Below are 20,642 nucleotides of genomic sequence, written 5' to 3' on the forward strand. Positions count from 1 at the left end.
TCTTGATGTTCAAAATAGGTTCTTGAAAATAACTGCCTTTTTTTAAATGAAAGAGTGTTGCTATATGCCATTCAGATATCTTTTGTTTTTATCAATTAAACTGTGGTAAAATTTTGTTTTCTTGAGCAATATGTTGCTTCACTTACAGTTACAGCTTCCAAGAACCTATCAACTGGCTATACAGAAATACAATTTATGTAGGTGTGTGTATATGTATCACTGTACATATTTTTATATATAGCTATATCTCATGGACACAGTCCCAGCGGGCTTTCTACTAAATAAAACAAAATTATAGCATAACAGTTATTAAAAAATAAAATAATAATGGCTTAATATATGCTTAGCAGTGTTCTAAGCTCATTAATGACATAAGGCATTTAAGAAATCTAGAAGGTGAGTAGATACTTTCAGCCAGTGTTGTGCAACCAACCAACCCTTTAAATGAGATGACTTTTTTGCTGATCTGTGGTGAAAAATATCATGAAAACTGCACGAACCTGTTTTTTTTGTTTTGTTTTGTTTTTTGTTTGTTTGTTTGTTTGTTTTAAGCTCATCAGCTGTCATGAGTGTTAGTGTATTTTATGTGTGGCCCAATGTGGCCTGGGGAAGTCAAAAGGTTGGACACCCATTCTCTAAAATACAATTTGAAAATATGCACATATAAGTCTAAATTACAAATCTAAGTTTACACTAAAACAATAAAATTATGAAGGAAAACAACATTACTTTTTTCATATTTAGAAAAATGTTTATTGTTTTGATGAAATTGCTGAGTAAGAATTTTTGTGGAATCACATTTACAACCTATATGGGATTAAAAATTATTATGCAGAAAGATGCAACATCTGTCCCTGGAGCTCCTGGGATTTCTGAACCCAAATCCCAATATGTCCACTATTCACCTTACACATTTTAGACATGAGGCAAAAAGAATATCTGAAAAAGCTACTTTAACATAGAGCGCCTCAAAAACACAAATATTCCTGTGTCTCCAAAAGCAATGGAAGAGCAGTCAGATCATGCAGCCCTTTATAAGTGATAAAGTGGCAACTGGCTCTCACTGTAGACTTGAAGGGAGATCTGCTAAAGAAAAAAAATGATTCTTAAAAGATTTAAGAGCATGAGACAGAAGTTGTTCCTTTCTCTGAATCTGAAAAAGAAAAAATTCAACCTTTTCATTGGAGCAGAGCTTCCCAAACTACATTATAAGTCCTGGCTTCCTTATTTACCTTTGGTCCCCTTGCCTGTGTGATCTCCTTCTTTCACTCTCATGTACTTGAGGGTTTGGGTACTGTCTCATGTATCTTCACATTGTAGGGCTCTTTTCTTTGCTCCAGACAGTGATCAGGTCTGGTTAGAGACAGCAACACCCAGGTAGACAAGGCTTCTGTAGTTCTCCAACATCTCATTTCTATATAAATTCTGCTGGGAAGGGTCCAGGCATTTCCACTCTTCTGGAGAGAATACTATGGCCACATCCCTGAACGTTAAGAGCTCCTCTCACTAAAGTATCTGGAAGCCCTCATGCTTGACCCTGGCCTCACTGTAGAATCATGCGAGAAATTTAATTTAAAAAACAGGGATGTTTCCACCCAGAACAATAGACAAGATCATTTCTCGGCTTCAGGGGTGTCCTGGAGTCTTAGATATAAATCATTCAATGCCAGCAGGTCACAGACCGACAGAGGCTGTGACAGAATCACCTAGGCCTCCCGGAGCGGTGGGCACAGGGCAGTGAAGCCTTAACCCCATGCTCTGGCTAGAGTTGTCTGTTTACTTTTTAAAAATTTCAATATGACTAATAATTTCAAAGTTTGAGCTAAGCTCATAAAGGAATTTTTAACTTAAGAAATTTAAAATAAGTAATTTTTAAAAATTTGTTTCTTCCTTTATATGGAGTACAAGGATGTTATTTTTCTGTAAATTTACTCATTCTGTTGATTGCCTCAGATTTAGGAAACCTCATTTTTAGTAAAAGAGGAGAGATAAAAGAATATTAAGAGTCCAGAAACTGGTGTCCTGGCTATGGCCCTGGCTTGGACTGTCTCACTTTGTAGCCACTTTGTAAGTGTAAAATAAGCATGTAGAGCCTATCATCACTAAGGTTCTTTCCAGCTTGAGAAATCTTTATGTTTGTATATAGCCTATTGATTATTTTTGTAAATGTCATCTTCAAATCTGGAAGTGTAATATTTTGAACAGTTAATTGAGAGGGCTTAGTAAATTTTGTGAATATTTGTTAAAGTCTTGGTGTTAAATCTTTGATATTTCAATAGAATTCAGATGATTATCAACAAGCCAGTTGAATTCTTCACTGTTACTGGGTTGTTGATTTTCCTGTTGGGAAATCCAGTTTTGTACACAAAGTTAATTCTTTCTAGTACAAGAACACTCTGACAAGCAAATACATTGGCAAGTGGTTATGTTGGGAAGTTCACAGAAACCTGTTAGGATTATTTCATATTAGTAAAACTACTAACCTGTTAGGTTATTTCATAATGAACAATACAGAGTTTACCATCACTAATACCCAGTACCTATAGTCACTTAATGTCTGGAACACAATAATGAAGAAGCAAAGTTTCTTTTGAAAATGGCTTAAACTCAAGCAGTTTTCTTGCTGAACATCAAACTTTATTATTCCAGGAAACTAAGATTTAGATAAGACAAAAAGAAATACCAACCCTAATTTAAATTATGTCTTCAAATCTATAAAAATAAAAGATTAGAAGTCTGTGGTCAGTTTGAAATTAGGTTTTAGAGAGTTGGTATGAAACTGTTTACCCAGACCACTGAAAAATGGTTTAAAATGGTGCTCATTTTAATAAGGTAACACTTCTTAATTAAGGAAAACATTTATGGAACAAAATTCTGTGAAAGATATTTGGGTCTCTGGTTATAATATAAATTCTTAGAAATTTAAAACAAATACTCCTTAAGACAGAGCTGACATGTATTTCTCAAGGATAATGAAAACTGGATCAGTATTTTGTTGAAATAAGACCTATTGTAAAATTGCACTTGGAAGATTTTCAATGAGTCAGAATCGAGATTCTTTAGTAATAGATTATAAAATTGTTTCTGGAAAGCTTGTCAATGAGTCATAATCAAGTTCTTTAGTAGTTGAGTCAGCAGGATTGTAGCTAATATTAGCATTATTGAAAAATATTTTCTTATTGGCTCAGGAAGTTAATTGGCCCTGGACTTGGGAAGAAAAGATAATCTCTTAAGTCAGTACGAGAATCACATTATCTTTGAGCCAAAGTTTAACAAATGTCAGCTGGCAGAATTGGAACTTCACACCAATTTCATTTTATTTTCTATGTAGATAATACTTATTTTAGGATAGATGGCATATATGTGAATTTATGGTCTCATCTTTTGATGCTGGCGTGTCACAGGTACCTATCAAGGAGTATAACATATTCTATAGAGTGTCTTGGTAGAAATCCTCTAGCAATAAATATGAACCTTCCACAAATTTCCAAAATATGAACAATAATTTTGTCAAAGTGTTTCCTTTTAAAATGAGTAACATGAAACTGCCAGTAGTTGCTCTAAAGAAAAAGCCCAGCAGCTTGAGACATAAAGCGAGGTGTTTGAACGTCTACGTTAGTTTGGTGGGATAGACGTCTGTACTGCAGAGCAGTTGTCTGATGATGTGTCAGAGCTGTAAATGCATTGGCTGAAACGCAGTGGCAAATATTTATGTGTAAAAATTAAGTTATTATTTGTACTGAGACTAGATATCTTGCAGTTCCTGTTCTTTCTTTGCTTTGATATCCTGGTAAGCCTGCATTTTGCTAGCATCCAAGTAAGCCCAGTTAAAAAACTGTATCATGAGAAAGTGGATCTTGAAGGGAAGGGTAAGCATGATGGCTAGTGAGCATGTGAGAAGGCAAAGCGAGGTGCTAGTTATATTAGATGGACTTGACTTTAAAGAGGATGAGGTCTACTCTGTATTAATACTTGCTGTACTAGCAGAGCTGTCAAATTATTAAAGCATGCTATACTAGTTGGCTTCACATAAAAAGGCTGATGAAAAGTTAGTACACAAACATTGCAAAGTATTTTAATTAACCACTAAATAATGTCTGTATACTCGTCAGTCTAGATGACTGATACATTAAACACCTCTCACTACAATTGGGATTTGTCTACATAAATGGATGTCCATCAAATTTGCCTCAGGCATATAATTGAGACAATGATACTGAGGCATTTAAATTTGTGACTTATATTATTTTTAAACTTTTTTCATATTTTGATATTTCATATTTTGTCTGTCACCTTTTATCTATAATTGTCCCTCTTTATTCCTTGCATTTTTTCTAAAATTCTCTTTTGCCTAATATAATATGAGTGGCCTAACTTTTTTGATAAATACTTGTTAGTTTTCTCTAAACCTTTATTTTCAATATTTCAGTGTGATTATTCCTAGGCAGAAGAAAATTTTTACCAATCTAATCTAATGTTTAAACATAAGTTTAAACAGTTTACATCTAATATGGTTACTCTTTTATCTACATAACTTATACCTGCTTAGACAGTTTTTTATTTACCCTAGATTTTTTTGTTTCTGCCTTTGCCTCCTGTCTATATGCTTTTGTTTTTCTCTCTGTCTCCCCACCTGCCACCTGTCTTTCTAATTTTATTGATTTACTTTTCTTACTCATATTTATTTCTTTTCCTGCTTTTGACATTAATCACCATATTTCTCTACTTTGTGTAGTTAATCAGAAGGACCCAGTTAGTTGACTTTTTTTAAACAAGCTAAAACATTTCTAGCCCTCTTAGAAAAAATTCTTGCATACCTCTTTCATTTTGAGATTTATTTTTGTTTGCTAAAAAAAAAACTTTTATACTTGTTTTCCATGGCCTTTCCATAAGTCTTTAATATTCGCATCATCTTCATGAGTTGAAAAATGTTATTAAATGTTATTAAATGGTAACTTATGTGGAATACTATCCTGGGTAGAGATTATTTTCATAATTTGCATGTTGCCCTTTCTATACATTTTTGTCTTCTAGTGTTTCTTATGAATATATAAAAGTGTTGAGTTCATCTTTCCTAACTTCTCTTTTATATATGGTCACCAGATATAATACAGGATTACCAGTAACATTATCATTTCAAGTAAGCAACAAATAGCCTTTAATATAATTTTCAATATTCTAGTAATTTAGCAGTATTCTAAATATTGCATGGGACAGGTTTATACTCAAAATAAATTCTTTGTTTTTTGTCAACAAATTATCAAATTTCAAATTGAAATGTGATATTTAAATTCTTGAATTTTCCCCCTACACCTGGCAAACTTACTTTCAGATCTACTTAGGAAATTACTCATTCTTTCTATATTTGTGCTGAATCTACTATATAAGAAACAAACAAACAAAAATTGAGTTCCTTTAGTATATGGTTCATTTTTCAATGATGTATAATTGTCTATTTAAAAATTGTATTTTTGTCCTCCTACCCACCTGTTTTGCCTTTAGATCCCATTTATTCATCTCAGAGAACACCTAAACTACTTATTATGATGACCTTTTTGATTCCACTTTTTATCCTTGAGTGTGACCCTTAAGTGTGTCTTCCTTGGCTATCTCTTAGGGCATGGAATGTCCATCCATGAATTAGTAATGTTACCTTTGAGGTGGTAAAGCAATCTTAAGTTCTTAAATGTAAATTTATTCTTAGAGGGGGCAGGTTTATGTTAATCTTTCCAGGTTTTTAAGAACTTAATTCTTCAATCTAGTATGTTATACCAGTTTCTGCTTTTCAGGTAGTTATATAATATAGGTAGTATGAAAAATCTAATGTCAGTCTTGAATATCACACAGGCCAGAGGTTGTGATATGAATCTTTCTTCTCATGGCTTTGAATGAAAACTTCACTCTGTGTTAGATCCTAGTATCCATGGGCAATGACTTTCCATATTGACACAAATATTTCAGCTAAATGTCTAAACAACACTTTCTTTCACCAATTATTTAGGCAGGGAGCCCAGCCCCATTGGACACAGAAATGGTCTCTTTCTTGGGAATATATCCAAATTTACTTGTCAATTAACTATTTCAATGAACTGCCAAGTTTAATCTCAAATTAATAGTATTGGAGTCCAAACTGCAGAGCTGTTTTCTTTCTTGATACCCAGTTTGATTTTTTAAAAAAGAATTTTCTTTCATAATCTCTGGCTGTCATAAGAGTTGCTTTTGCAGTTGTTCACTTTGCAACAGAGACCTAGAAATGAGTGCTTTGTTTCTATTAAATCATGTGTTACTTAACAAATAAAACCTATGAGAAAGGTGTTATTACTATATCTCTACTGCAGTTGAAAAAGAACACGTTTTTGGTTATATTTTCTGGAAGCAGTGCTGACATTCTTTTTCTCCCAAGTGTATGGCAGGTATTTCATCAGGTCTTCATTGACCTATATTATTTATTTGCTAAAAATCATTGGCTTTTTCACATATATTATAAAGACTTCTTTGAGATTTTTTAATTTTAGTGAAGACTTTATTTTACAAAATCACTTCACTGTAGATATATCATATCATTTTATTCTCTGTAATCATATCTTCCCACATTTTGCTTTATGAGATTTGGTTTGCATGGTACTTTAAAAGCTTTCCTAGGACTTCCAGTTACAATGCAATATCCCAGTGTTTCCTTGTAACAGCTAAAACACCACGGACATAACAACAAGAAACAAAGACAGACTCTGAAAGGTACAAAGAGGAAGACAGCTTGTCTAGGGTCTTTAGGAATTGAAGAATGATACTATGGTAAATTTACTGGATTTTCTTATTGCCTTCAATGTATCCCAGGTGATGGACTATAGAAGCTTCCAATACGGAATCTCCATTAGGCACAGACTTCAAGGAAATCCTGTTCTCTCCCAGCCAAAGGAACAGGAGAGGATGACCTAACCACACACAACCACTCAAAACCCTTCTACAGGAATAACCAAGCTATTCCAGACAACCAAGCTATTCCAGACAAACACCACAGAAAAAACTACTACAGTGGTTTCTGTGGAGCCATGTAGAGAGACAAGCTTCTCCCAGATCAGTGATGCTCTGATTCCCTCTAAAGGCAGAGTAGGCATCTAATCTTTCATTACCCACCTGGCATGAACAGAGGACAGCATTCCAATTTCCTAACCAGTGTCAGCAGAGTCCAGTAGCAAGCTGAGCATCCAGGTCAACCCAACGACAACAGTTTTTAAAGAGCCAGATCTAAGTAGGGTTCATTGCACTGTGCTTGTTACCTGCCCTCCCCACTATCCTACGTTATCCTGTCACCAGGCTCCAGTGGGGAGTTAAGCATCTGCCACCACCCAACCTCCTAGGCACTGAACAGTTGAAGTGAACCTAAACTAGTCAGCAATCTGCTATTTCCCCACGCCACAGGTCAGCAGTACCCCAATTTAGCAACAGTACCATCTACAACTGCTCCAAAGAACATGAAATGCTTTGTTGTACATTAAAACAAAACAAAACAGATATGGGATCTGTATGCTGAAACATATAAAACACTGGTGAAAGAAATCAAAGCAGAAATAAAGGGAGATACACTATGTTCATGGATGGGAAGACTGAATATGTTGTGTTAGTTTTCCCTAGCTTGGTCTATATATTTGATGCAATTCCTGTCAAAATCTCAGCAAGAATTTTTGCAGACAAAGCAAACTTACATCCTTGGATAGCTAAGACAATTTTGAAAAAGAAGTATAGAGTGGGAGGAATCCATCAGCATTTCAAGGACTTACACACAGCTAAAGTAATCATGACAGTGTGGTATTGCCATAGGGATAGATTCATATAAAAATGGATCCAAAGAGAAGGCCCAGAAATAGAGCCACACTGGTATGGCTATTACCAATTGATACATCACAAAGCTGGCAAACACAAATCAGTGGAGGAAAAATAGCCTTTCAACAAATGGTGCTAGGGCAAGTGAACATCAATAGGCTAAAGAAAAAAAGCCTTAACATAAACCTCACACTACAGAAATTAACTCAAAATGCTTATGAACTTGAATGTAATATAAAATTATAACACTTTTTATGAAACATTGTAGAAAAAAATCGTAAAGAAAATTCAAGCCTCTTAGGTGTAGCAAAGAGTTATTACATTTTATACCAAAGGTATAAGACATAAAAGGAAAACTGATAAACTGGATCAAATCTAAATTAAAAACTTTGCTTTGCGAAAGAACTTATGAAGAGACTAAAAAGCCAATCTGCTACAGAAAAGAGTACTTTTCCTGCTGATAGCTGGGGACAATGGGAGAACCAGCTGCAGAGAGCAGTACCTTCTCTGCTGAGAGCAGCAGCTGCAGCAGAGAGCTTCAGAGACCTGCAGAGACATTTAAAGAACTTGCCTGCAGAGAGAAGACACCCTCTCCAGGGCCTCCTCTCTGCTGAGAACTGAATGCTCCATGGGAGGAGCTGCCTATAGAGAGGAGCTACCCACTCCTCTGAGCTCTTTTAACACTAAATAGAACTCTTCTTCTTCTTCACCCTTTGCTTGTCAGTGTACCTCATTCTTCCTGCATGCAAGACAAGAACTTAGGCAAAGGCGACATGGCCACAGAGGTTTCCTGCCAGAAAAATCAACATTTCAGTGATCCTGTAACAATAGCACTGAAATTTCTGTGTTGATATTTATCATGTTATTTCATTGATGTGCAGGGCTTCCTATTTCTTGCCAAGATGAGAGATTTTTATTTTCAAGTTAAACATTTGGGAGACTACTAGGAGACTCTGGATCTTATTATGACATTCTGTTTTTCATGTGTAGCTGGCTTTGTCTGAAACCAACCTAACAGAGGAAAGGGTATGCTTGTCAAGTAGGGGCACAATTCCAATTTCCCTTTTTCTCTTTGACACAAAAGGCAGGGCTCCTCATTACTGACAAATAAATATTCAGATTCTAGCTTCACCCTAGGCCTTACATGTACCTCCCTGTCTAGGGGGGAAGGGTGTCTTGTTACTACATGGCAGGGTTGAAAACTCTAGCTCTTTACTCTACCTTCTGTAATTCCACTCCAGCAGGGGATTGGGATGCTTCATTACTGCCTGGTACAATAGATGTTCCGACTTGGACTTTGTTGTCCTGGTTAGGATTTTTATTTTCCTTTGTTTTGTGCTGTGTAGTTTGGCTGAAGTAGGATGGTTATTATAAAAATTATCTTTGTCTTAGTAAAATGTTCCTTTCCTAGCCTTTGGCTATAAAAATTGGGCTTTTAGGGGAAGTTTTTGTCTTGGCTTACTGCAACCTCTGCCTCCTGGGTTCAAGCCATTCTCTGGCTTCAGTCTCCTGACTAGCTTGAATTAAAGGTGCCCACCATTGTGCTTGGCTAATTTTTGTATTTTTAGAAGAGATGGGGTTTCACCATGTTGACCTGGTTGGTCTCAAACTCCTGACCTCAGGCGATCTACCCGCCTCAGCCTCATAAAGTGCTGGGATTACAGTCGTGAGCCACCATGTTTGTCCCAGTTTTTTTTTCTTTTTAGCATTCTTCATGTTTAGCATTTAACCGTGTATATCACAGTACCCTCTGAAAATACAGTTTTGAGAACTAAAATGTGGTATATATCTTAATACCCTGTGGACATAGGTGAAATGACCATTGTCTTGTGTCATGGTATGCCAGGATAAAGAGTCAATATTCCCCGTGTACATAATTGATTCTGAACTTTTTCTACTTAGGCATAACTTGAAAATATATGTGTATGGTAGGATGGTGGCAGTAGGTTTCCAGCCTGAGGAATCTGGCTGTCCAAATTCATACCCAATTCCAACCCCAGCTTTCCCAGAAAACTGAGTGATAAATCATGTCAGGCCTTAGCTTGTGACACCAGAAGTTGTATAGTACACCAAATCCACCATGAATGCTGCTTCTGAAAAGCTGTGCAGCTGGGATTCTCAGTGTAATCCATTTCAGCACAACAGCTGGGAATCTCTGCTGCAAATAAAGGAAGGAGTAGTAAGCACACACCTAATTATTTCAGGCAAAGACTGCGAGTCAAAGCAGAAGATGAAAAAGAAATTTTAGAAGAAGCAGGGGAAAATCAGAACTAGACCTAAAAAGAAAGCATAATAGTTGAAGTGATAACCAGTCAAAATTTTTGCCTCTCTAGTGAACACTACTGTGACCTACCCTTGAAAGAGAAGTTCTGGTGAAGAGCGAAGAGTAAAGTGTAATGCCGCAACACTGGGAATGTTTGTTTTTGACAATAAAGATAGATTTTATGGTTTTAAGTCCACAGTCATCATTGACTAATACACGTACATAAATACATCAGGTACTGTGTTACATCAGTACTGAGTGTCCAAGACAGACAGGAAAACTAATCTGATAGATAAGAAGCACCTCCTGGAAGAAGTGATGTCTGTGCTATAGGAGTCTTAAGTAGGCAAAGAGGGAGAGAGTTTTTATCTCCAGGAAAGAAGTGGGGGCAAAGTTATCAGATGATAAAAGGCATGGCTGAAAGTGGAGTTGCCTGAATGTTGCTTCAAATGGACGGTGATGAAACAGAAACACATGAAGCTGCAAGGCAGACAAATATCAGGTCTTGAAGGGATTTGTTCAGTTATGCTGAGGATATAGGCTCAGAATCTAGAAAGTATTAAATGCCAACAAAAGAATTTAAATCAGACTTTGGATGGAGCATGAAACCAATGTGATGAAAATGTGCATTTAGAGGCCGGGTGTCATGGCTGAAGCCTGTAATCCCAGCACTTTTGGAGGCTGAGGTGGGTGGATCACCTGAGGTGAGGAGTTCAAGACCAGCCTGGCTAACATGGTGAAACCCCATCTCTACTAAACATACAAAAATTTGCACGGTGTGGGTGCACATCTAATCCTACCTACTCAGGAGGTTAAGGCACAGAATTGCTTGAACTCAGAGGTTGAGGATGCAGTGAGCTGAGATTATGCCACTACACTCCAACCTGGGCAACACAGCAAGACTCTGTCTCAAAAGAAATGAAGGAAAATGTGCATTAGAAAACATGAAAGGTGGACTCTTACAGGAAGTAATTAAAGGCACAAGCTTTCATGGAAGATCAAAAAGGTCTATTGATAATGCCAGCTATAAAATTCTACCATGTGCCTACAGTGATACAATCCATGAGTAAAATATGTGAGGTTTATTACACAAGTGATGACGCAAATAATTGTGATCATGGTTACTGAACTCACTAGGTATGAATTGTAATGAAGAAAATCTTTGCCAACTAAAATCCAAGTTTAAAATAACTGAGAAAATACTGAAGTATATAGTGTGTGTTAACGTTTCTCTAGATTTTCTGTGTGTGTGTGTGTGTGTGTGTGTGCGCACATCTATTCTTTTTGTGCCATCCTAATTTAGGCCCTCATTTGATTTATGCCAGACTGCTTGAGAAGTCAGTTATTACTCTTTTCTAACTCCAATTCCTTCTTTTTCCCTTGCCTGCTGCCATGGTTTTGATATATAAACATGTATGTGAATTAGCCAATGTTGACTGTGGACTTAGAAACCATAAAATCATGAGTGTGCACCCTCATGGCCGGATTGATAGCATTATCTGGCGAACAGGTTAGTTATTGTGTGAGTGGGCTTTGGAACAAAGGATGAGTTTGGCCCTGATTTTCTGTTTATCACATGTCCTTTACCGTAGGATGCCCTCCTGCCATGTTGCAACATAGAAAGAAGATCTCACCAGATGCAGCCCCTTGGACTTCCCAGCCTTCAGAATAATGAGCAAAATAAGTCATCTTACAAATTACCCAGTCAGTGGTATTGTGTTGTTGCAGCAGCAAATGGACTAAAACCCTCTATTATTTCTTCCTCTTTAGATAATTAAATAAACTAGCTTACAAAGGGCCATGTCAAATTTCCCATCAAATGATAAAAAAGCCCATATATTTTTTTAAAATGCAGTACAGTAGCCTGCCACTAAAACAAAGCCCCATTTTACTCCTAACTGTATTTTTAGAAATAAAGGAAAAGCAACCATAAAGGTCGACATGTAATGTTATTGTTCAGTAAGAGAATTGCAGGAATTTTTAATGTTCTTGTCAACATAAATTTCAGTCTCTGTCGTCATGCGTAATCTGGTACTCTTTTGGTGGAAGATCAGTTGTAACTAGGGTGATATTTTTCCAGTAAAGATGGTTGAAGAGCTGGCCTGTAATGAAAGGCAACTGATGTATCAGCTATCGCAGTCATTCACAACCACAGGTTGCCTGCTGGTAGCAGGTTAGAATGAGGAGCCTCATTGGCTGATACCTCAGGATATCTGGTTGGAAAAAGTAGATGGTTTCACTATCCGCTCCAAAGGAGGGAGATATGATGTAGTATTGAGAAGCTGTGGTTGTAACAAAATTCACAATGTGGCCATTTGCTTACATGTCGGTGCTATGAGAGTGCATATGAATATTCGTCAATTGATTTAAAATAGCATGTTGATTTGTTGTAATTTGTTCTGATTGTCCCACTGAGGTTGAAATGGAAGAGGAGGGAAACCACTTCTATTTGGGTCAGGTGAACCAGCAATTCCCTGGCTGACAGAAGATTTCCTTGTTAGAGTCATATTTAAATTTGTAGATGTTGAAAATGAACTTTCTTCACTAGTTTCAGCAGCTAAGACAGAATTATGTTTATCTGTGTTAGCCCTGCTCTAAAGTGTTTCTTGAAATATTCAGTGAAGTAGATACAAGAGAAGCATTTTTAATCCTAATTCTTCTTTTCGTTCTTATTAAAAGTTGGGGACAGCCACGTTTGAAATTTGGATGATAATACAACTTTAACTAAAACCAAGGAGAAGGTAATTCAGTGCCAGATTTCTGTTTTATCACACAAAGTTAATATCAAATAATGAATGAACATTGTTTACTATTTTTAAGAACATGCTTGTTGAGAAAAAAAAAAACACTCAAGTTTTGAAGCCCTCAAGTGAAAACATGTTATACATTTAATAGTAACATTTCACTAAGTGGCTTTGGTGTCTTTATTTGGAGTTCACTGGTAGGACTGAATGTTGTTAGCAACATTTCTTCAAACGTGAAAGTTTAATGCTCAACCTGCACTCAATAATTTCAAAAAAATTAACTAATTTTTACCTTAATATTTGATGTAATTTTTAAAATCTGATCTTACTGCATGTATTAACATAGTTACTGATATATAAAATGAAATTACATATATACTCAAAGTGGCAACTGAAATATTTTGAATACCTTGCTTAAAACAGAAATTTCTTTTTTTTCTTTTTTTATTTTTATTTTATTATTATTATTATTATTATTATTATTATTATTATTATACTTTAGGCTCTATGGTACATGTGCGCAACGTGCAGGTAAGTTACATATGTATACATGTGCCATGCTGGTGCGCTGCACCCACCAACTCATCATCTAGCATTAGGTATATCTCCCAGTGCTATCCCTCCCCCCTCACCCCACCCCACAACAGTCCCCGAAGTGTGATGTTCCCCTTCCTGTGTCCATGTGTTCTCATTGTTCAATTCCCACCTACGAGTGAGAATATGCGGTGTTTGGTTTTTTGTTCTTGCGATAGTTTACTGAGAATGATGATTTCCAATTTCATCCATGTCCCTACAAAGGACGTGAACTCATCATTTTTTATGGCTGCATAGTATTCCATGGTGTATATGTGCCACATTTTCTTAATCCAGTCTATCATTGTTGGACATTTGGGTTGGTTCCAAGTCTTTGCTATTGTGAATAATGCCGCAATAAACATACGTGTGCATGTGTCTTTATAGCAGCATGATTTATAGTCCTTTGGGTATATACCCAGTAATGGGATGGCTGGGTCAAATGGAATTTCTAGTTCTAGATCCCTGAGGAATTGCCACACTGACTTCCACAAGGGTTGAACTAGTTTACAGTCCCACCAACAGTGTAAAAGTGTTCCTATTTCTCCACATCCTCTCCAGCACCTGTTGTTTCCTGACTTTTTAATGATTGCCATTCTAACTGGTGTGAGATGGTATCTCATTGTGGTTTTGATTTGCATTTCTCTGATGGCCAGTGATGGTGAACATCTTTTCGTGTGTTTTTTGGCTGCATAAATGTCTTCTTTTGAGAAGTGTCTGTTCATGTCCTTCGCCCACTTTTTGATGGGGTTGTTAAAACAGAAATTTCTTTTTCTTCTGCCGGAAAGTTGGCTAGAAAAGCAGATCTGTGAAAATTCTCTTGAATTTTACTAAATCCATAAAGGTTGAGCTGTCAAATTAAGCTTTTCATACTGTCAGTTTGAAATATTCCGTAAGGAGCCTTTATTTCCAAATTTTCTTTCTTGAAGAGTTCTTCATTAATCACTATGCAAGTTTCATTCTTATCCCATGAATTAGACTTGAATTGGTCACTTTCAACTATTTTCCAAAGTTTACTGGGAAAGGTCAGAGAAGGAAAATCATTATCTTTATCTGGCTCAGAGACATAAAGTGTAATGTGGCCTTTTTATCAAGGACCCTTGTGGTAAAACCTGAAAATCATTTATTCAGTCATTGACCTTAAGTCTAAATCCCCAGGGATTATGTGTTCACACAATGGAGACCCAGAGGAGGCTTCTGAACCAGTTGATTCATCTTTAGGAGAAACATCTTGAGTTTCTGCAGAAACACGTGGCATCTCAAATAAGTAATTCTTTAGCTACTTTCCAGCCTGCATGTGTTTCAGGACTGCAGCTTCAAATGCTGCTTCAGTAGTCTACTCAGGTAAAGTAATCTAGATCACCACAGTGGTTTCCAACCTGAGTAGCAATGGCATCACAAGAGGACTTTGATCACCTAGCAACAAACATAAAAATTTGGCCAAGAGTGTTTACTTCCCAGTCTCAGAAATGTATCTGGTAAAAATAAAATATAGAATGATTACTTACACAGTTTATTCTGCAAAAGTTTGATGCCTGCAGAATCTTTTAAATTAATAAGGAGGGCCGGGCATGGTGGCTCACGCCTGCAATCCCAGCGCTTTGGGAGGCTGGGACAGGCGGATCACGAGGTCATGAGTTCGAGACCAGCCTGACCACCATGGTGACACCCTGTCTCTACTAAAAACACAAAAATTAGCCAGGTGTGGTCCATGTGCCTGTAGTCCCAGGTACTCGGGAGGCTGAAGCAGAAGAATCGCTTGAACCCAGGAGGCGGAGGTTGCAGTGAGCTGAGATTGCGCCACTGCACTCCAGCCTGGGCAACAGAGCAAGACTCCATCTTAAGAAAATAATAAATAAATAAATAAATAAATAAATAAATAAGGAAATAAATAATATCCTCAATCCCTGAAATAAACATAATTTTCTCCTTGACACACACAGTCTTACTAGATTGGTGTGAGGAGCATAGGGCCTGGTAATTGGATGGTGCAAAAAAATAAAAATAAATGATTTTAAAAACTCTCTCAGCTTGGCATGTTGGATTGAAAACTGATGCAGTGTAAAACACATATGGTAAAAAGACATGGCCATATAGACAAAAGGTAGGTTAATCGTTGTCAGGGGCTGGGGAATAGAAAGAACTGTTAAGTAGGTATGGCGTTTCCTGTTTGATGATAGAAATGTTTTAATAATATAATATAATTTTGAATAATATAGTTTTATATTATGTGAAGCATACCTTAAAAATTAAAATAAAATCAAATATGAATAAAACTGATTAGATTTCAGAATAAAAAGTTATTCATGTATCTATTCAAAACATTTTTTATTCATATCATAGAATAAATAATACTTTCATTTGGTATGTCAGTAAATATCTGACATGTTAATTATGTAAGATTTTAAAAGCAAGTGACCTACTTATAAGGAGATCCCAAAGAGTGGGAGATTTAAAAATGTAATAATAACAAGAAAGTGTTTTAAGTAAAGTAAATTTGTATGTGTGTCTAAGCAGAAAATTTTATTATTTGGTTCCAAGAGCCAAATATCTATTAAAAAAAATATTTCTTAAGGAATAATCTTTGTGTCCTGCAACGTAAAGTTATCGTTATAAAACAGGAGTGAAATTTGTGAATTAATCTTAGAATTGAATAAAATGTTTCTTCTCTTTGAAAAATAATCATGCCCCATTTACATTAAGAATTTTTATATGTTCATGGTTGAGAGGTGGTATATTAAAATTCTAATGCCTTGGCTTTGGTAGGTGTTGAATATGTGTGGAATAAAGAAATAATGATTTTGATATTTCTTATACTGTAGGAGGCAGTTCTCTCATACTGGAAAGAGGTGTCATTGTTAGAAGTTTGTCTTGGCTTAACATAGTTTAAGTTTTGGGAGTGTATTTTGTTTGTTTAGTTCAAAATTTTCCATATTAGCAGTAAGTAACAAAAATGTCCAGATCAGAAAACTCTTTATGAAAATAAAACAGGTGCTCCTACCAGATGTGGTTCATCAATTTTGACAGTATTTTCATTTAAAAAATGCAAAATTAAAATTTGTTTAATAGTTTGCTTTCTGGGGAATTTTCTTGTTGCTCTGTCTGAAGGGAGTACAGACTTCTTTTGTGATGGGAGGGGATGAATGGCTACTGACAGCAGCAAAAGATGGGCCATGGGTGTGAAGAAAAGAGGGAGTTAATGAGAGAATCAGAAAAATATCACCTTAAATGTAGGACAATCTAAGTCAAATTGTGGCTGAGCGTTTTGGGGAGCTAAGATGTGTGACTGTGTAGGGAGGAAGAATACCTTGGTGTTTTCAGGGGAAGATGGCTCAGCTAGTACGGTCACCTGACTCCAAACTGCAGGCTTACTTTAGTCATAAAAAGGCAAGAAAATCAGCAATTTTACCTGCAAAGCAAAGGACGTAGTATTGAAAACGAGACCAGAAATGGTGCTGTTAAAGAGGTGAACAAAAGCATTTACTTTTTGAACAAGTTTCAAAACTGTGAGGGTGGCAAATAGGAAAGGTAAGTAGGAGCAGCCCTCGACCATCTCAGATCAGCTACTTCAACCTACCTTGACCTCTGCCTGTCTCAGCTGGGGATCTTAACATAAATCTCTGGATATCAGGGGTGGCTTTTCCCGAGTCTTGAGCCTAGAAACTGTCTCTCTTGATTCTGATTTTCAGAGAAGAGAAGCAGCTGCTTAGCATTTGGGTGGGACAGTGGTTGTTGCTAATATATTACAAATTTCAGCATATTTTTAAACATCAGAAGGAGAAAGTGCTTCGTATTTAAGTGAAATCTCAAAGGGGCAGAAATCTACCATATTCTTTATTCAGATGTGGTGAGGCACTTGCTATGTGAGTACAAGAAACAAGTTCACCTAATCACAAACACATGCCTAAATTCCATTGTTCGGTGACTTGACTTTCACTTTCTACCTTGAATTTTAGACTCTGGAAGAACCACTTCTAAACTCTGTGGCCCTTTTCATATGTGCATATTTTCATAAGTGTCTTCCAGAAATAAATTGTAGAGGTCCTTCTGTGAGTCCAAAGGAGAAGGAAGTGGTTGGGGCAGCCAGAAGGGTGCAATCTGCATTAATGTCATATTCGATGTATGGATTGCTGGGGAGAGAGTAGGATATATTTCTTATAATGTTGGATGTATTTTTCCCCTATCCTGAGGCCCAGAAACTCTGATGTCTCTGCAGTTGTCTTTCCATGCTTTCCTTTATACCCCTCGCCTACTTCTGTAATTTCTCTCTCTACTCTCTCTCCTCCTTCCCACCCTTTTTCTTTCCATTTGTGCTCTCTCCCTGCATTCCTTCTTTTTCCCTTTTCTTTCTTTTTGTGGGTATCTGGTAGCTGCAACTTATTTTCTTTCTGCTTTTCTTACTTACTCTATTTACTAGGTATTTAACAATTGTCTTTAAAAGTAACATCCTTTCTTTCTTAAAATTTTATCCCTAATGGACATGATTTGGGGAAAAAACATTTTTATGGTGCCTCTAGATAAGTAATCATATCATCTGCACATGATTCCCGTATTTTCTTACATGCCTGTTCCTCGTAGGTGGAAGTGGGTACTTCATTGTACTCTTCTCTCTTTATTTACAAGAGTGTTTTTTCTGTCTCATCCCTTTAAATAACACATTGTCTCTCTTTTCGTGACATTGAATTAATTAGGTCAGATGCGATTTTTCTCATCTATTCGTTTGAAGAATGTTTCCTTTCATATTGCTTCTAGGGCCTATTTGCAAGCAACAAATTATTTTGTTGTTGTTGTTGTTTTGTTTTGTTTTTAATTTTTGGACTATTTCTCTCATCACTCCAACAAGCAAGAATTAGTTCTCATCATTAAGATCCCTTCAAGATTTCATTCAGTTGTTTCAGCAGCCTTGAATTATCATCACCTGGACCTGTTGTTACATCAGGAATCTCTAATTTCTAATGTTCTACTTTGGACACTCTGTTACCTGTGAGTTTGAATGTTTACATTAAAAAAAAACCTTTTAGTACTTGAGTACCCTAAAGTTTCATATTTTGAATTGGCGTCAGATTTATTATTATTGATCTCTCCATTGCTGGAGAAAACTAAGCAATAGGTAAACTCTATTCTTTTGGTAATTTGTATTTTCTGAATGTTTCACAGTAAATGTTTACTACTCTTGTGATACTGCAAATTGGCAATCAGATATATTTTAAAGTGACAAGGTTGCCCTGTTCATCACCAGTTATGTACACCACACAGATCAAATGTAAGGTGTTTAAGTTTATTTTAAATGTTTTTCCCAAAAATTCTGTTTCCACCACTTTTCCAAGCTCTACCAGATGGATACTCAAGAATCGACCAAGGCAATCTCTTCTCTCATATTTCACTGTCAAATACTCTTAATCAGTGAGTCCTGTCAATTCTGTTTTTCTAAGAAATGATGATGGTGGTCATGATTATAATGATATCAATAGGAACACCTTTCCAAACTTCACTATGTACCACAAACTCTTCTTCCTGCTGCCGATGTATTATTTTCTCTACACTGCTATCTCCCCAGGAAGATTCTAATGATGTTATTATTGTACAGATGTGGAAACTGTAGCTTATGAGGTTTTAATTTTGCAATTCAAGGAAATGACAGGATTCTGGCAGTGTGGTAGCTCATGCTTGTAATCCCAACACTGGAAGGCTGAGGCAGGTGGATCACTTTAGCTCATGAGTTTGAGACCAGGAAGATGGTGGAACCCCATCTCCTCAAAAAACACAAAAATTAGCTGTACATGGTGGCATGCACCTGTGGTCCCAGCTACTTGGGAGGCTAAGGCAGGAGGATCACTTGAGTCCTGGAGGTTGAGGCTTCAGTGAGTCTAGGTCACGCCACTGCACTCCAACCTGGGTGACGAGGGCAGATCATGTCTTAAAAAATAAACAAATAAATGCCCACCACAACCAAAAGCAAAGAAAGCAAGCATAATAAGCTAGTTAATATGCTTGTTAGCAATGTGGACATTTATTTTATAGTTAAAAGAAAAAAAATAGAAAGAAGTGACAGTATTGTAACTCAGAAAGTCTGGTTCCGGAGTTTGTACTCCTAACCAGAACAACTTGAGCATCAGTTGATATTTTCCATTTTTTGCTCTACTTTGTCTGATATTAATGTAGCCATTCCAGCGGTCTTATCACTAGGGTTAGTAGTGCACAGCTTTATTCCATCTCTTCCCTAGTCATTGTGTCTTTATGTCAAATGTGTGTTTCCAGCAGACAACATATAATTGGATTTTACTATTTTTATTTCTCTTATAGGCTTTACCGTTTAGTTGTGGTATATAAGCCATTTACAGTTAATGTGCTCATTGATGTAGCTTTCTGTTTTCTCCATGTGTTATTTGTTCCATTTTCTCTTATCTGTCTTCTTTTCTATTATTTATTATTATTTTTTTAAAATTTCATGTTACGGCCTTTGTTGGTTTCTTAGCTGTTACTGTTACTTTAGTTCTTGCTTTGAGGTTTGTAGTGTACATCTCAAATTTACCACAACCTACCTTGAAGAGGTATTGCACTTCTCTATGGACAATATTAAAACACTAAAATAACAGTCAATTGCATTTTTCAAAGATTTGATTAAAGAAAAAAGTCTAAAATTTACATACAAAATTGCCATTTTCAGTTTTTGTCATTTTATAAGATCTATTATATCTTTGTGGCACCTATCACAGCTATTTGATAAATTAATTTGTAGATACAGTAAGAATGTCATGTATTTATTTAAGTTTTTAATAATGATTTTAAAATTTCTTATTAGGTGGCAAAAAATAATAAAAATAAATGCCCAGAACGAGTATGTTTTAAAACTAAACTGTAACTGCATGTAACAGCTATAGCATAGTTCGTTTGAACTGAAATTCACATAAAATAATCATATTGAAGCCCAAAAAATTTAAAGATGTAGTGTAAATTCAATTTATACAAAATTGAAGCACGAGGTTTCCTAGATATCTGCTGTCTACAGAGTTAGAATCTAATTCCTCTGATTATTCTTGTAACAAAACCTTTTGAAATTCTAAATTCTGATGCAGAACATATCAGTGAAACTCCTTACCACTGTCTCTTGTATTAGCATCAAGGAAGCGAGAAAAAATAAGGTAAAAAAAATTTCTGCTGTGTTTATTTTTTTACCTTCCAAATCTTGCTGAGTATTACTGTTCAACAAACGAAAAAAAAATTCTCACCAGTTGTACCTG

At 36.1% G+C, this 20,642-nt stretch overlaps 1 protein-coding gene and 1 pseudogene across 3 annotated transcripts in view; one reads left to right on the forward strand and one right to left on the reverse strand.

The window, feature by feature from the left end:
• XKR3 (XK related 3) overlaps positions 1-20,642 on the forward strand; it is a 92,295-nt gene that overhangs the window by 33,755 nt on the left and 37,898 nt on the right. The window contains exon 1 of one of the 3 annotated variants that reach the window (XM_054543011.1): positions 20,474-20,543. The exons of the other annotated variants lie outside the window; for them this stretch is intronic. The gene's annotated coding sequence lies outside the window, so the exon portion shown is untranslated. Of the gene's footprint in view, positions 1-20,473; positions 20,544-20,642 lie in introns of those variants that run through there. 3 annotated transcript variants of the gene reach the window in all.
• LOC100442679 (heat shock transcription factor, Y-linked-like) lies at positions 12,135-14,659 on the reverse strand (annotated as a pseudogene).

Source organism: Pongo abelii, chromosome 23, assembly GCF_028885655.2.
Source record: "Pongo abelii isolate AG06213 chromosome 23, NHGRI_mPonAbe1-v2.0_pri, whole genome shotgun sequence".
Classification (NCBI taxonomy): domain Eukaryota; kingdom Metazoa; phylum Chordata; class Mammalia; order Primates; family Hominidae; genus Pongo; species Pongo abelii.